The sequence below is a fragment of the Mustela lutreola genome, chromosome 2, assembly GCF_030435805.1.
Source record: "Mustela lutreola isolate mMusLut2 chromosome 2, mMusLut2.pri, whole genome shotgun sequence".
Classification (NCBI taxonomy): Eukaryota; Metazoa; Chordata; class Mammalia; order Carnivora; family Mustelidae; genus Mustela; species Mustela lutreola.
Genome location: NC_081291.1, coordinates 199,491,975 through 199,505,521, shown reverse-complemented (window position 1 = coordinate 199,505,521; position 13,547 = coordinate 199,491,975). Strand labels below are relative to the sequence as shown.

Below are 13,547 nucleotides of genomic sequence, written 5' to 3'. Positions count from 1 at the left end.
TCCATGGTTTACCACTTACAAAGTGGGTGACCATTAGCAAATGACTTATTTTTTTCCTACATAACCTTATTTGAGGATTATGTTAACATGATTATATCATATGGTTGTCTTAATGACTAAATGAGTAAATATATAAAAACTAATAAGCTCTCATTAAAGAATAGATGCTGCTGCTTCTATTAGTAGGAGGTCTAAAAATCTCAGTAGAACTTTGTTATTCTCTACTCTCATGGCCATCAAGAATGAAGTACATGAGAAAATTCATATTCTCTAGTGGTACATGAAAATCTGGTCTCAGGAGATATTCCTAAAATATTCCGAAAAATCACTACTTCTTTTGTTCCCCTTATCACTAAGGGTTGCCCAAGAAAGTGTTCAATAAACACTTGTTGGTTGGCGTAACCTCTCATCTCTCAGCTTCCAAACTTTAAAAATAGGAATAACACCCAAAGTACTAACTAGAAGAATAATATATTTATTTATTTATTTATTTTAAATATGAATAAATAAATAAAATACATTGTGGCCTTTTTGACCATTTAAAAATAAGACTATATACTTTCTTACTCTGTACATATGCAAATAATAAAATAATTTTGTATATAAAAATCACAAAATTATTTTAAATATCCAATTTTGAAATTTAGAAAACAACACAAAAGAAAACATATGTACATACACTTCTTTTGATGATAATATAAATGGGAAATGGAATATTAGGAGTGATAAGAGAAAGCAAAAAGAAAAGATATATAGATTTTGCCATTCAACACTACAGAACATAGAGATAATGTGAGGTATTCCTGAAAAACTGTTGTAACAATAAAAATTAAAGGGGACCAGATATTAATTGTAAGGCAAGATATCCTTGCCTTACAATTAAAGCAAAAAGTGACATACTTTAAAGCTCTGTGAGCTGGAGATCCCCTTTCGTGTGTAGCCTTCCCCAGGGTCTCGAAATTATATTGCCTCCTCTTCTTCAGAACCCTTTAATCCAGGGGCATCCCACTTGCTCATTTGCATTAGTGATCTATACCTTTTACGGTTACCAATGTTTTCATGTTTGCTTGTCTTGGGACTCTGGGGAGATTACAAATTCATTGAAGATGGAGGTATAGTTTATTCTTTTTACTCTGTGGGGTAAATTTCAATACAGAAGTAGCACAGGGATTTGCAAACAATAAGTCTTTGATAAATATGAATTAAATTCTCACAAAATTCAATTCTTAGTAACCTTAAGAGTTGAAAGATGAAAACAATCTTTTGAATTTAGACTTTTGTTTGTTCATGGTGACAACCATGCTATTAAGCCTGCTTTGGCTCCTAGTCAACCTATTCAATATAATGTAATGAAGAATCATTGAATATTCTGCCTGAATCTACCTGTACTGCTTCCAATTACAATAAACTAAATTTTCCTCCCATCAAAGTTTAGCCTCACAAAAAGAAAGAGAATTTTTATTCTGTACTTTGGACAGATAGAAAAGCAGCTACATCTTTCATTTATCTTTCTAGATCTTTATTCATTCATGTAATAATGATTTATTGAATGGCTACTCTATACAAAGAATAAACCTGTTAAGGACCAGGATGCTACCATTCTATGAGTGATTCCTTTACACCTTGAAAACATTCTAATCTTCACAAATCCTTAACAGATACAAATACACAAGAGAGAAGAAGGATTCTGAATCATTATTAGGTAACACCTTTCCAGGATCACTTGACCTCCTTCGAGGCAAAAGAATGGCATCTGGAGAACCAGGAACAGAGAAGGTACTGAAAGGAGATGTGAGAAGTGCTAGAAACAAACCTCATCTGTCATCCACTCGAGGAAAGACCAAATCCCCTCTGCAGAGGTGGGCAGAGAAATGTTCAACTCCATCCCATTTCCCTATTCATCCTAGGGCAAATTTTCAGGTTTTCTTCGCTCCGGGTTATATGTATTTTTGAAGATCTTTCCACCTGGTACACACAGATCATGGATAGAAAGGTAATTTCCAAAACAGCTCCAATAAAAAGAAAGACAACCATTATGTGATCACAAATCAAGTAATTGGGGTGGGGGAGAAGCTCTTATTTCATTATCCACAGTACCTTATATAAGCTGCATCTGGCCTTGTTTAAACAATGCATTTGGATATCTCAAGCAAGTATAGTTCTTTTCTCTAAACCAGGACCAAAAAAAAAAAAAAAAAAGACTATTTCGTTTCACAAAGGAGAGGTTAAACTTCCATAAAAGGGCAATACAAATTTCAGCACAATGTTATGTTTAATTAGTTGGACTCATGTGAATGATCAGGTCAAAAAATGTCTGTGAACTGCTTTTTAAGATTTTCCTCCTGATCTCTGAAAACTGAGCTGTGCAGTTTTGCTGCCCTCTTGAGAGAGTCAAGAATCATTACATCTACTAATTGGATACTTTTTGATGTTCTCACTATATTATGTTTATTGAAACTGTTTAGATCAAGTCACAAAATAATTATTGCAATACAAGTTGTCTTCTAAATACTTCAAATAACTTATAAGCATGACAATATTAAACTTCCAAGTTAATCAGTACAAGTTACTAGGTCTTCTATTAGCCCTTTATAGACAACTAACATAGAACAAACAGTCATTGGCTCACAAAGTATTCAGAAAGTGTGTTACCTACTTACCATCCTGGATTTCCAGTATAAAATGCACTGAACAAAACAACCCAAAAAGAGGAATCATTCAAATGAATTATAAATAAATGTACTCTTCTTATTGCAGTTGAATTTAAAATTTGTGGATTATTTTGCTGGAAATACTGCTGTGTCTACAATTCAAATCTTATTCCCAATTCACAAACACAGAAAAGGAAATCACATAATCAGTAGTTCCAAGTTTATTTATTCAACAAGATTTCTTCAGAATCTTCTCTGTGATCTTTCTCAATTATGCCAACAACCGGTTGAGAAACTAATGAATCGTGTAATTCTCTTTACCTGCCCTATGATCCTCTCTCTGATTCTTAAGTGTGACCAAATTTACACACAGCATAAAAGTCAGCTCCTAGGAAACTGGCCTAGGTGCATTCATCCTCACTCCTTCTCCCCCTGAGCGGTCTAACCATTAATATGTATCAAGAGCTCTCTGCCTGCACAGTTCAAAAGTTCTAAAATTGTAAAGTGAAGGAACTAAGACTTGGCGTTCAGATTTTCTGGGGCTGTCACTGCTCCAATACATGTCGAATTATGGCTGCGAGTAACCACTAGGGGACGCATCAGGTGGGCTTCTCTGAAGCTGCCCTCAGAGCATGGAGCAGAGCACCTGGGGGTTCCCTTCAATGCTTTCCTCCTTCTTCCAGGTCCCCAGAGCCCCTCCCTGCAGTCTGGTTGCTCAAGTCTCCCAACTAATACACTCAATTACCCCAGACTGCATAGTGTCTTGGGCTCCAGACTATTCTTTTTATAATTCCTATCCCGAAATTGTCTTAACCCTGAGTTAATACTCTCCAAAGATTTACTACTTCTTAGTTTAATAAACAACCTCCAAAATCCTCAAGTTTAACCCAACATCTGCCTCTATCTCACACATGTCACACTTCAATGAGAGACAGAAGTGGAATGAAGGCTCTGTTTCACTTAGTTTTTCCAAGACCCAGCCTCCTTCCATCCAGTGGCTCCTTCATCCAGCAGAGCTCAGAATCCTATTCTAGATGTTCTGCCTCCCCTCTGTCTCCCTTTGCCAAAGAAAGCGAGAATCAAGGATTGTGCATGAGAGGGTTCAGAGGCCCAGCTTGTGAAAGGGCCATATCATTTCTGCCAAACATCCTCTGTGGTGGTTAATTTTGTGTATCAACTTGGAGGATGTTTTTTGGATGACATTAACATTTAAATGGGTGAACTCTGAGAGGGACAGTTTGCCCTCCATAATGTGGGTGGGCCTCATCCAATCAGCTGAAGGCATGAATAGAACAAGAAGGCCAGCAAGGCCTGAGCAAGAGGGAATTCTCCAGCAGACTAGCTTCAGTCTTGCTCTGTACCACTGTGTCTCTAGCCTCCCTGAACTTACTGCAAACTTTGGACTCACCATCATCAGCCATAATCCTCCATAATCATGCAATCTAATTCTTCATCACAAATATCTTTCTCTGTCTGCATGTTTTTCTCAGGACTAATACAATTTCTGCTACTTCTGAGAGACTCCTGAGAATTAAGAGTTATTTTATGTCCAAACCATGCTGAGGTGCCCCAGGTCCAGAGAGGCCATGCGGTCATTGCCTCCAAATATGAAACTCTAGGATAATAGTCCAACTAAGTGTTCTGAGGGGTCCTTTATAGGTATACCAGCCACTATTGATTAAACTATAGGCAGCATAGTGTATAAGTCAGGAGGATCCAACCAGGAAGCAGAAACATATGGCATCCTAAAGAACAAGGCATAGATACCTTTAACCACAGACTCCACAAATTCATCTGAAATTTTTCTGTCTGGAAAAGCTCTGTTCTCCTCCTAACCCAGCTCTGCCTTTTTATTCCCTTAGAGGCTTAGCATTTTGAAGGAGAAATGAAAAGAAAACAGAACAGAAATCAGTTTGATTTCACCCTTCACATTCCTAACCAAGCAATGGGCACACAATGGCAGAGCTGCCTGAACAGAGGAAAGGGCAACAGAGTGAAGGCAAATATGGAGGTGGGGAGAAGGGAGCTGAGATCTCATAAATCCAGTAAGTGCCACATTTATCATATAAGAAGATCCTTTACACACACATTGTATGTCACAAAGAAACTCACTGGAGAATCAACTGTTCCAAAGACTGATGATTCACAGACCTGTACCCATGAAGCAAATAATACATTATATGCTAATTTAAAAAAAAAGAAAAAAGAAAAGTAATACCTAAGCACACCCACAAATAAAAAAAAAAAAGAGAGAGAGAGAGAGAGAGAGATTAAATTCTTTCCTCACTTGGGGTTTTGCTAGGGAATCATGTGGGTGACTTCTACTACAAATGTACGTTTTTTTTTGTTTTTTTTTTTTTTAAGATTTTATTTATTTATTTGACAGAGAGAGATCACAAGTAGGCAGAGAGGCAGGCAGAGAGAGAGAGAGAGGAGGAAGCAGGCTCCCTGCTGAGCAGAGAGCCCGATGCGGGACTCGATCCCAGGACCCTGAGATCATGACCTGAGCCGAAGGCAGCGGCTTAACCCACTGAGCCACCCAGGTGCCCCACAAATGTACGTTTAAATAGACATGTGGATGTATTTCATTAAGTCCGCTGCAAAAACCATTCTCAGTTAACATTTTTACTCACCCTCCCTTTATTTCCCTTTGCCAAGATGCTTTCCTCTAATATTTTGGGCACCCCATTGAATTCTGTAAGGTCGGTGTTCACACTCTTCACCCTAATTCTAACCCTTACTTGTCCTCCGTTTTCCCTGGGATCAAGTTCCAGGGGCTTACAGAGTTCTGCCAAGATATTCGGGCGAAGAGAGTGGCTGGAGATGTGGATTGTCATCTGTCAACATCAGCATTTCTGAGATGCACACTGCTTACCCAGTTCTGGGTCATTCTTCCCTCAGGTTACTGGCACACCATCCTTTGGCCTCAACTTCAAGACCCTTTAAACTTGGCCCTTACTCAATCATTGCCATGCCCTTTCTAAAGGAGCTCAAAAAACAGTCATCTGCTCTCCCATCCGCTCCAGGGCCTCAGGTCAGTTATTAGCATTGGCTGAGATACTCTTCTACTTCTGTCCTGCTTTTGCATGTATGGGAACTGGTTCTACTCCTGCTTGTGGCAGAGAGAGATAGGCAGGATGTTGACTGATCACACCATAAATTTTGCACTTGATGTGAAATTTCAGAACATGACTGGTCCTCGGCAGTCCATCTACATTCCCAGGTGTCACTGGGAAGGGAGGCCCAGATCCAGTGGGGTGCTGATCGATGTCTAATAAGTGGCTCTGCAGGGTGGAGTAGAGAACTGGTTTGTAGCCAGTTTCCAGATAGCAAACCTCTTACCCTGGCTGGTCTCAAGTTACCGGTATGTCACCAACAAGCTTGCAAAACTAAAAATTTCAGGGCTGGCTCTCACAAGCTGGGACAGAGCAGGTCCAGCAAGCACACTAGGGCACAGGCCGCCTCCACTTCAGAGCCCACAAGTCTTTCTAACTGCCAGTAATCCTCCCAGGGTTGCCGTCAAGGAAGGCAAGTAGGCAAGTGTCACCTCTCAATTTTTGTGACAGCCTCACACCTAGTCTCTATTTGCCTTCTTATCTTCTTCCTTCTCTGGAACTGAGACTCAGGAGCAAAATGAAAAAAAAAGGAAAAAAAGGAAAAGAAAAAACAAAACAAAAAACAACAACAACAACTTTATCTAATTTTCCAAATCCAGTGTTTATTATTAGATTAGCCAAAGATTTACCACATCTGTAATCTGATTTATCTGTTTCCCATCCCTAAGGCAACAAAGAGAGAATGCATAACTGTTTAAAGGGAGGAAATGGTTTAGGAGATACTAAATGAAAAAAAAAAAAATCAGGGGCACCTGGGTGGCTCCGTGGGTTAAAGCCTCTGCCTTTGGCTCAAGTCATGATCCCGGGGTCCTGGGATCGAGCCCCGCATCGGGCTCTCTGCTCAGTGGAGAGCCTGCTTCTGCCTCTCTCTCTCTGCCTGCCTCTCTGCCTACTTGTGATCTCTGTCAAATAAATAAATAAAATCTTTAAAAAAAATCAGTTTATATCTCTACATATTATTCCATCATAGAACCAAAATCATCTCTAAAAGACAGATGGAAATGATGAACTCTTAATAACAATTTATAATTTATTTGCTCAACACAAATTTATTGCAAGCTATTACATCCTCGTTAAGTTTCAGGGTCTGTGCTAGGTAGCAGATACGTAAAGATGAATAAATAAAGATGATCTTGAGGAATTCATAAATCTTGCTGGTATGTTCTCTAATTAGAATATTGGTTAAGATATTTATATATACATATACACATATATATTTTTATAAACCATAATTACACAAACTATATATATATATATATATATATATACCACATATAAACTACATGTATATATACACACTATATACATATATTTATTATATAAATAAACCTATGTGACAAAACTTAAAAAAAAAAGAATTTATTCTAAAAATCACCTTTACAAAGGGGCAAGGTGTTCAGGAAGAAGCTTCTAGAAGATGGCAATATTGTTTCTTTCATTTTCTTTTTTTTTTTTAAGATTTTTATTTATTTGACAGACAGAGATCACAAGTAGGCAGAGAGGCAGGCAGAGAAAGGAGGAAACAGGCTCTCTGCAGAGCAGAGAGCCTGATGTGGGGCTTGATCCTAAGACTCTGGGGACATGACCTGAGCCAAAGACAAAGGCTTTAATCCACTGAGCCACCCAGGCGCCCCTGGCAGTGCTGTTTCTTGACCTCGGTGGTAGTTACCTTGAGTTCCCTTGGTTGGTAAGTACACACCTATGATATCATGCACTTCGTATTATGTTATTGTGTTATTTTCAAAAACTTCACCCTACGTGATTTTGCCAACTATGTCAAGAAATTTTTTTCATACTTTGTATTTTCAGCCCTAGATACAACCTTTTTATAGGTTCCCTAGGTAGCTGAGAGCTTTTAATATTCCTGAGGATGGTTGTTTTAGAGACAGTATCTTTGAGGTTTTTGCCTAACAAATATACATATTTAGCCCTGACTTTTTCTTCTAAATAAGGAATGGATATGTTTTCTCCTTCTCACCAATAGCATGTTAAGTTAAACTGTGCTGGGATCAGTGTTCATGATGGCCCATTATGGCCCAATCTTAAGAGAAAGAGTGTTCTCTGGATGCATTTTCCAAAACTTTAGGGTAGGAGAAAGCACCACCTACTTTACTCAAGACAGGCAATAATCCTGCTTTGCCACAGGATGAAGACTGGGACTCAGATCAGAATTCAGACCTAAACATGGAGGAAAGCTGGACCAGCAAGAACAGACAGTGACCCCAAGAATCAGAGCATAGAGCAAGGATATTCCCATAAACTAAAAGGGAAGCAATAAAAGTACAATGTGCAAAAATTTCTTAAGACCTTAGATCAGAGAGCACTCCTTGATGTTCAAAAGGCTTAATGTTCACAACCCAATTCCTGACTCAGCTACTTAGTAACTATGTGACCTGAAGCAACTCACTACACCTCTGAGCCTGCTCCTTCCTCTGGGTTTGAGAGAGAGAGAGAATAATAACAAATAAGTATTTGGGGGGAATCTTATGGGACTATGATACTACATGTTAAGTGCTTGGTAAATGTAAGGGTTAGGGTTATTACAACAATATATTCATTTAAGTGAAATTTTACAGTCAAACAATTTGGGTGTTTTCAAGATTTATTTTGTTGGCGTTTTACTTGGAAAATCTCTGGCAGCCAGTGAAGAACTTATTATCCAGGGAGAGACGCTTTGTACATACTTTAAGTTGTCTAATGGCTGGTGCTAAAAGAAACAGGCAATTATAACCGATTTACAGATTCCATCTAGAACACACATTATGCAATATCTGCTTATGTCAATAAAAATAACTAAGTATAAAATATTATTCTTAAATTGCTTTAAGTGGAACTTTCTAACTCATAATTCTAAAATTCACAGAAATACTCAAACTCACATTGTGGAAGTCTAAGAGAAGTTTTATACGCTACTGCTCTGTCTTTGCTCTCAAGTCTTAGAGGTCTCCCATGAGTCTGTGAAAGCAAACTCTAGTTAAAAGCGCCACATCCTACAATGACAGTAGAGAGGTCACACAGCAACCAACTAAGTGTTAGGAACTGGGTCTCAAATACCTTCTCCTCAGTCCTTGACACAGGCTATCCTCACTCTAATTCTCAACAGCATATGTATACTCCATGGATTTTGGCTACCTTGTTTTCCAAAATCATGGTGAGGAGGAAAGTTTTAAACTCCAGGCCGTTTTTCCCTGACTCATAAATTCCCACCTGGGAACTCATTCATTCCCTCACTACAGCCTTCTCTCTGCCTTCCTTGCTCCCTTCCGCCCACGGCACTAATGCCCCCTCCCCACGCCATCTACTTTTCAAGTATTGTTTCCAGAGATGTCCTCAAATCCCAAACCTTTATACAATGTGGAATTTCACCTGATTCCAACATGGACAAAGGGCAGGAGTCCCCTGCCCTTATTATGACTACCTCATGCCTCCCTTCCCAGTTATTCACTTTGGTAATGAGAAAAGTAAACCCCGCCCAATTTAAAAATCCTCTTCATTAATCCATCAACAAATACCACCTCATTGGGTCACTATGTCCTGGACTATTTTACAGAACCCCCTCTTCACCCCTCAGTCCTAACCCCCTTCTTATTCAACCACTCCTTCGAGAGAACTGCCCCAAAAATCCATGTGGAGTAGATTCCCTCCTGACTCTCCCACTACTCTAGCACAGCACTGTCCAATTCTTTCTCACTCCCTAAACTCCATATAATTTTAATGTTTAGTGTTAATGCTTTTTGTTTATAACCCCGCAAAATATTTTGAGCTCTACAGGATTTTTGTCCCAGGGCCTGACACACAGTCTGTCAAGAAAGGGGAAGGGTCAGAACTTTTACCCTACTGGCAAGCCAAGGAAACAGCCTGCCACAGTTTCATCGATGCTGGTAGAAAACATGACACTGGGTCAGAGATGAAGGACAATGTATTACTGACAGCAATACCAGGAACCAGAATGTTAGCATTTTTTGCACCAGTTCCCTGAACCCCAAGTCCTACAGGGTGACACCAAAAAGACCAGATGACACGCATACACACAGTAGGTTTAGTACAGGAGAGAAATCATGAGTTTAAAAGAATCCAAATAATTGATGATGGTAGTAGGCATGCCAGCCCTTTGCTCCAGAGGGAAATACGATGTCTATCTTCCACAGCCATTCGCTACGTGAACATCCCTGGAAGGATATTCTGGGATAAACGGCAGTCGGTGCCTCTCTTGTAAGACATGCAGAAGCACGATGACCCATGGAAAATTCTCTCTCAACAAACAGAGAATCAAAAATTACTGTTGATTGAAAATAACAAGTGTTGGTAAGGATGGGAAGAAAAGGGAACCCTTATGCACTGTTCGTGGGACTATAATTGGCGTAGACACTATAGAAAACAGCATGGAGGTTGCTCAAAAAATTATAACTAGAAGTACCATATGACCCAGCAATTCCACTTCTAAGTATTTATCTGAAAAAAAAATAAAAACACAATTTGAAAAGACACATGCATCTTTATGTTCATTGCAGAATTATTTGCAACAGCCGAGATATAGAAACAACCTCAATGTCCATCAACAGATGAGTGGATAAAGAAGATGTGAGATGTGTAGATACACACACAGACACACACACACACACATACACAATGAAATATATATCTGCATATATATTTATGTATATACATACTCTTCCATTAAAAAGAAAGAATACCCTGAGAGTATTAATGCTAAATACAAGAAGTTAGAGAAAGATGAATGCTGTATGATTTTACATATGTGTGGAAATTAGAAAACAAATGAACATGAGAAACTAATGATGCACTTTATGGTGACTAACATAACACAATAAAAAATAATAAATACATAAGAATTTTAAAAAAGACTTTCCACATTTTGCCAATCTGGTGGGTCATTAATAAGATAGTAGTATTTTACTGAGATTTTAGTCTCCTGATTACTAATAAATTTATGCACCCTTTTCCCCTAAAGAAAAAAAAAAAAAGAAAAAAAAAGAAAACAAATGAACAAACAGACGAGATCGGGCGCGTTCAGGGTGGTATGGCCGTAGACAACAAATGAACAAACAAACAAAACAAAATTTGTAGATACTGAGAACAGATTGGTAACAGCAAGAGGAGAGGGGATTGGGGGTTAGGGGTGAATGAAATGAGACAAAGGAGTATCAAAAGGTACAAACTTCCAGTTGTAAAACAAATAAGTTGTGGGGATGTAATACAGCATGATAACTATAGTTAATAACACCATACTGAAAATTTGGAAATTGCAAAATAAGGAAATTTTAAAAGTTTTCATCATAAGAAAAAAATATTGTAAATTTGTATGGTGACAGATGGTCACTAGACTTATTGTGCACTCGATCACTTTGCAATGAACACAAATGTCAAATCATTATGTTGTACACCTGAAACTAATGCAATGCTGTATGTCAATTATACTTCAATAAAACAATGTTGTTGAATGAATAATGAACTTGAGCAACACTCCAGCATAGATGGTAGAATAAATTGAATTAAATTAAATAATAAAATAGGAAAGCTGCTTCTTTTGTTCCCAAAGAGACTGCTTATCCAGTGGTGTTGGAGTCCAATGTTCCACAACCATCCAGGGGCTTTGGTCTGTAGTATTTTCTGATTTCTTTGACAAAAATATCCCTACCATGACCAACTCACAAACCACTGGTATCACTGAATAAAGAGTTGGTAATAAAAGATGCATGGAGGCACATAGCATTTCCACCATACAAATACAAAACACACAAATCATCTCAATAGATGGTTTTACTAAATAATAGTAAAATGTAGCAAAATAATTAGGACGCAATGAGTTTTTGAGTGTATATTGGTTTTTTAAATTATTTTAAAAAGTATTTAATTGTAAGTTTATATGGTTCAATTTTTTTTCTTAAAGATTTTACTTATGTATTTGACAGACAGAGATCACAAGTAGGCAGAAAGGCAGGCAGAGAGAGAGAGGAGGAAGCAGCCTCCCTACAGAGCAGAGAGGCCGGTGTGGGGCTCGATCCCCGGACCCTGGGATCATTACCTAAGCCGAAGGCAGAGGCTTAACCCACTGAGCCACCCAGGCGCCCCTATGGCTCAATTTTTAATAATGTCTGGGCCGAACTAGAAAACTTTTTTTTTTAAGATTTATTTATTTATTTATATGTCACAGAGACAGAGAGCACTAGCAGGGAGATGGGTAGGCAGAGGCAGAGGGAGAAGCAGTCTCTGACTGAGCAGACCGACACAGGGTTAGATTCCAGGACCCTGGGATCATGATCTGAGCAGGAAAGCAGACGCTTAACTGACTGAGCCAGCCAGGAGCCCCAAGAATTGTTGAAAACTTAACCATCAGCTCTCTCGAGCGGGTACAAGCCAGCTTCAAGGCACCACAGCCCTTACCATTGTTCTTTACTGCCCTCTCCCTGTCTTTGAAATCACTCTTGTTCCTCCAACCCCATTATGCACCTTAGTTCCAAGATCACCTATTTCTCGCAATCTTGGCGGCTTATCCCACTCCTCAAAGCTGAGCTCGGCCTCACTTCTTTCCATGGCCCACCTCCCCTCAACCAAGCGCCATTCCTAAAAACCTTCAGCTATGGCCCTCCACCAAAACATATATGTCCCTGCCCCTGGAAACACCTCAAAGAGGGATCCTGCAGTCTTCCACTGCAGTCAAGGCCACAGCAGGAGAGATGGCAATGCATTCCCAAGTGATAGTTTCCAACACTTCTCATGGAATCATTGTCTCACTTTTTGTTAGGCTCTATTACTTTGGGTGCCATATATTAAGTATTTCATGTATTATAATAGGGATTTATAAACAAATCTGAGATGCTAATCTCTCTTCTATGAAAAAATGCATTAAGATTCCCAAATTTAGAAAGGAACTTTGAGAACATACTAAAATAGCAGACTGCTCTCTGTACAGTAGCACCTCTCTGCTTATCCAAGGGGGAAGCATTCCAAAACCCCAGCAGATACTTGAAACCACAAATAGCACTGAACCCTACACACACTCTGTTTTTTCCTATACATATATACCTACAATAAAGTTTAATTTATAAATTAGCCACAGTAAAATATTAACCACAATAATAATGAAATAGAAAATGTTAATAATACACTGTAGTAAAAGGTGAATGTGGTCTCTTTCAAAATATCTTATTGTACTGTATCCACCTTCTTATGATGATGTGAGATGACAAAATGCCTATGTTATGAGAGGAAGTGAGATGAGTGACCCAGGCATTGTGACATAGTGTTGGGCTACTATGGACTTTTTGATGTTTTGTCAGGAGGAGAGTGAATCATCTGTTTCCCAACACTGGTAGACCTAAAACTAAAACTAAAGCAAAGCAAAACCCTGGATAAGGGGGGACTATTATAGACTTATATGTTTCACTTTGTTTTGTTTTGTTTTGAGTTCTGTCCACCAGAGGGCACCAACAATTTTTATACATGAAATATACTTAATCACTGCAGAAATGAAGAGCAAACCTGTATCTTACTTGCTGAGAAACTGGAAACTATTAGAGGCCTAGATAGCAACATTCCTTCAATTTTATGTTGGGGGGGGGCACGGGGAACTAGGTCATTTTATTTCTTAAGACAAAAGAAAAGCATGAATGTATGAGTGTTCCTATTTATTTTTAGAGCATTTTAATATCATATCATTATATGGTTTAATTTACATTTTTTACTTTCAACCCTCAATAGTAATTTTCATAGCACTTAAACCTCCAGTTGGTTACTCATTGATCCATTTAACCATATT

At 38.6% G+C, this 13,547-nt stretch overlaps 1 long non-coding RNA gene across 2 annotated transcripts in view; it reads right to left on the bottom strand.

The window, feature by feature from the left end:
* LOC131825272 (uncharacterized) overlaps window positions 1-13,547 on the bottom strand; it is a 99,846-nt gene that overhangs the window by 65,146 nt on the left and 21,153 nt on the right. For both annotated transcript variants that reach the window (XR_009351186.1, XR_009351187.1), the window contains exon 3: window positions 1,814-1,965. This is a non-coding gene — a long non-coding RNA (uncharacterized LOC131825272). The remainder of the gene's footprint in view (window positions 1-1,813; window positions 1,966-13,547) is intronic.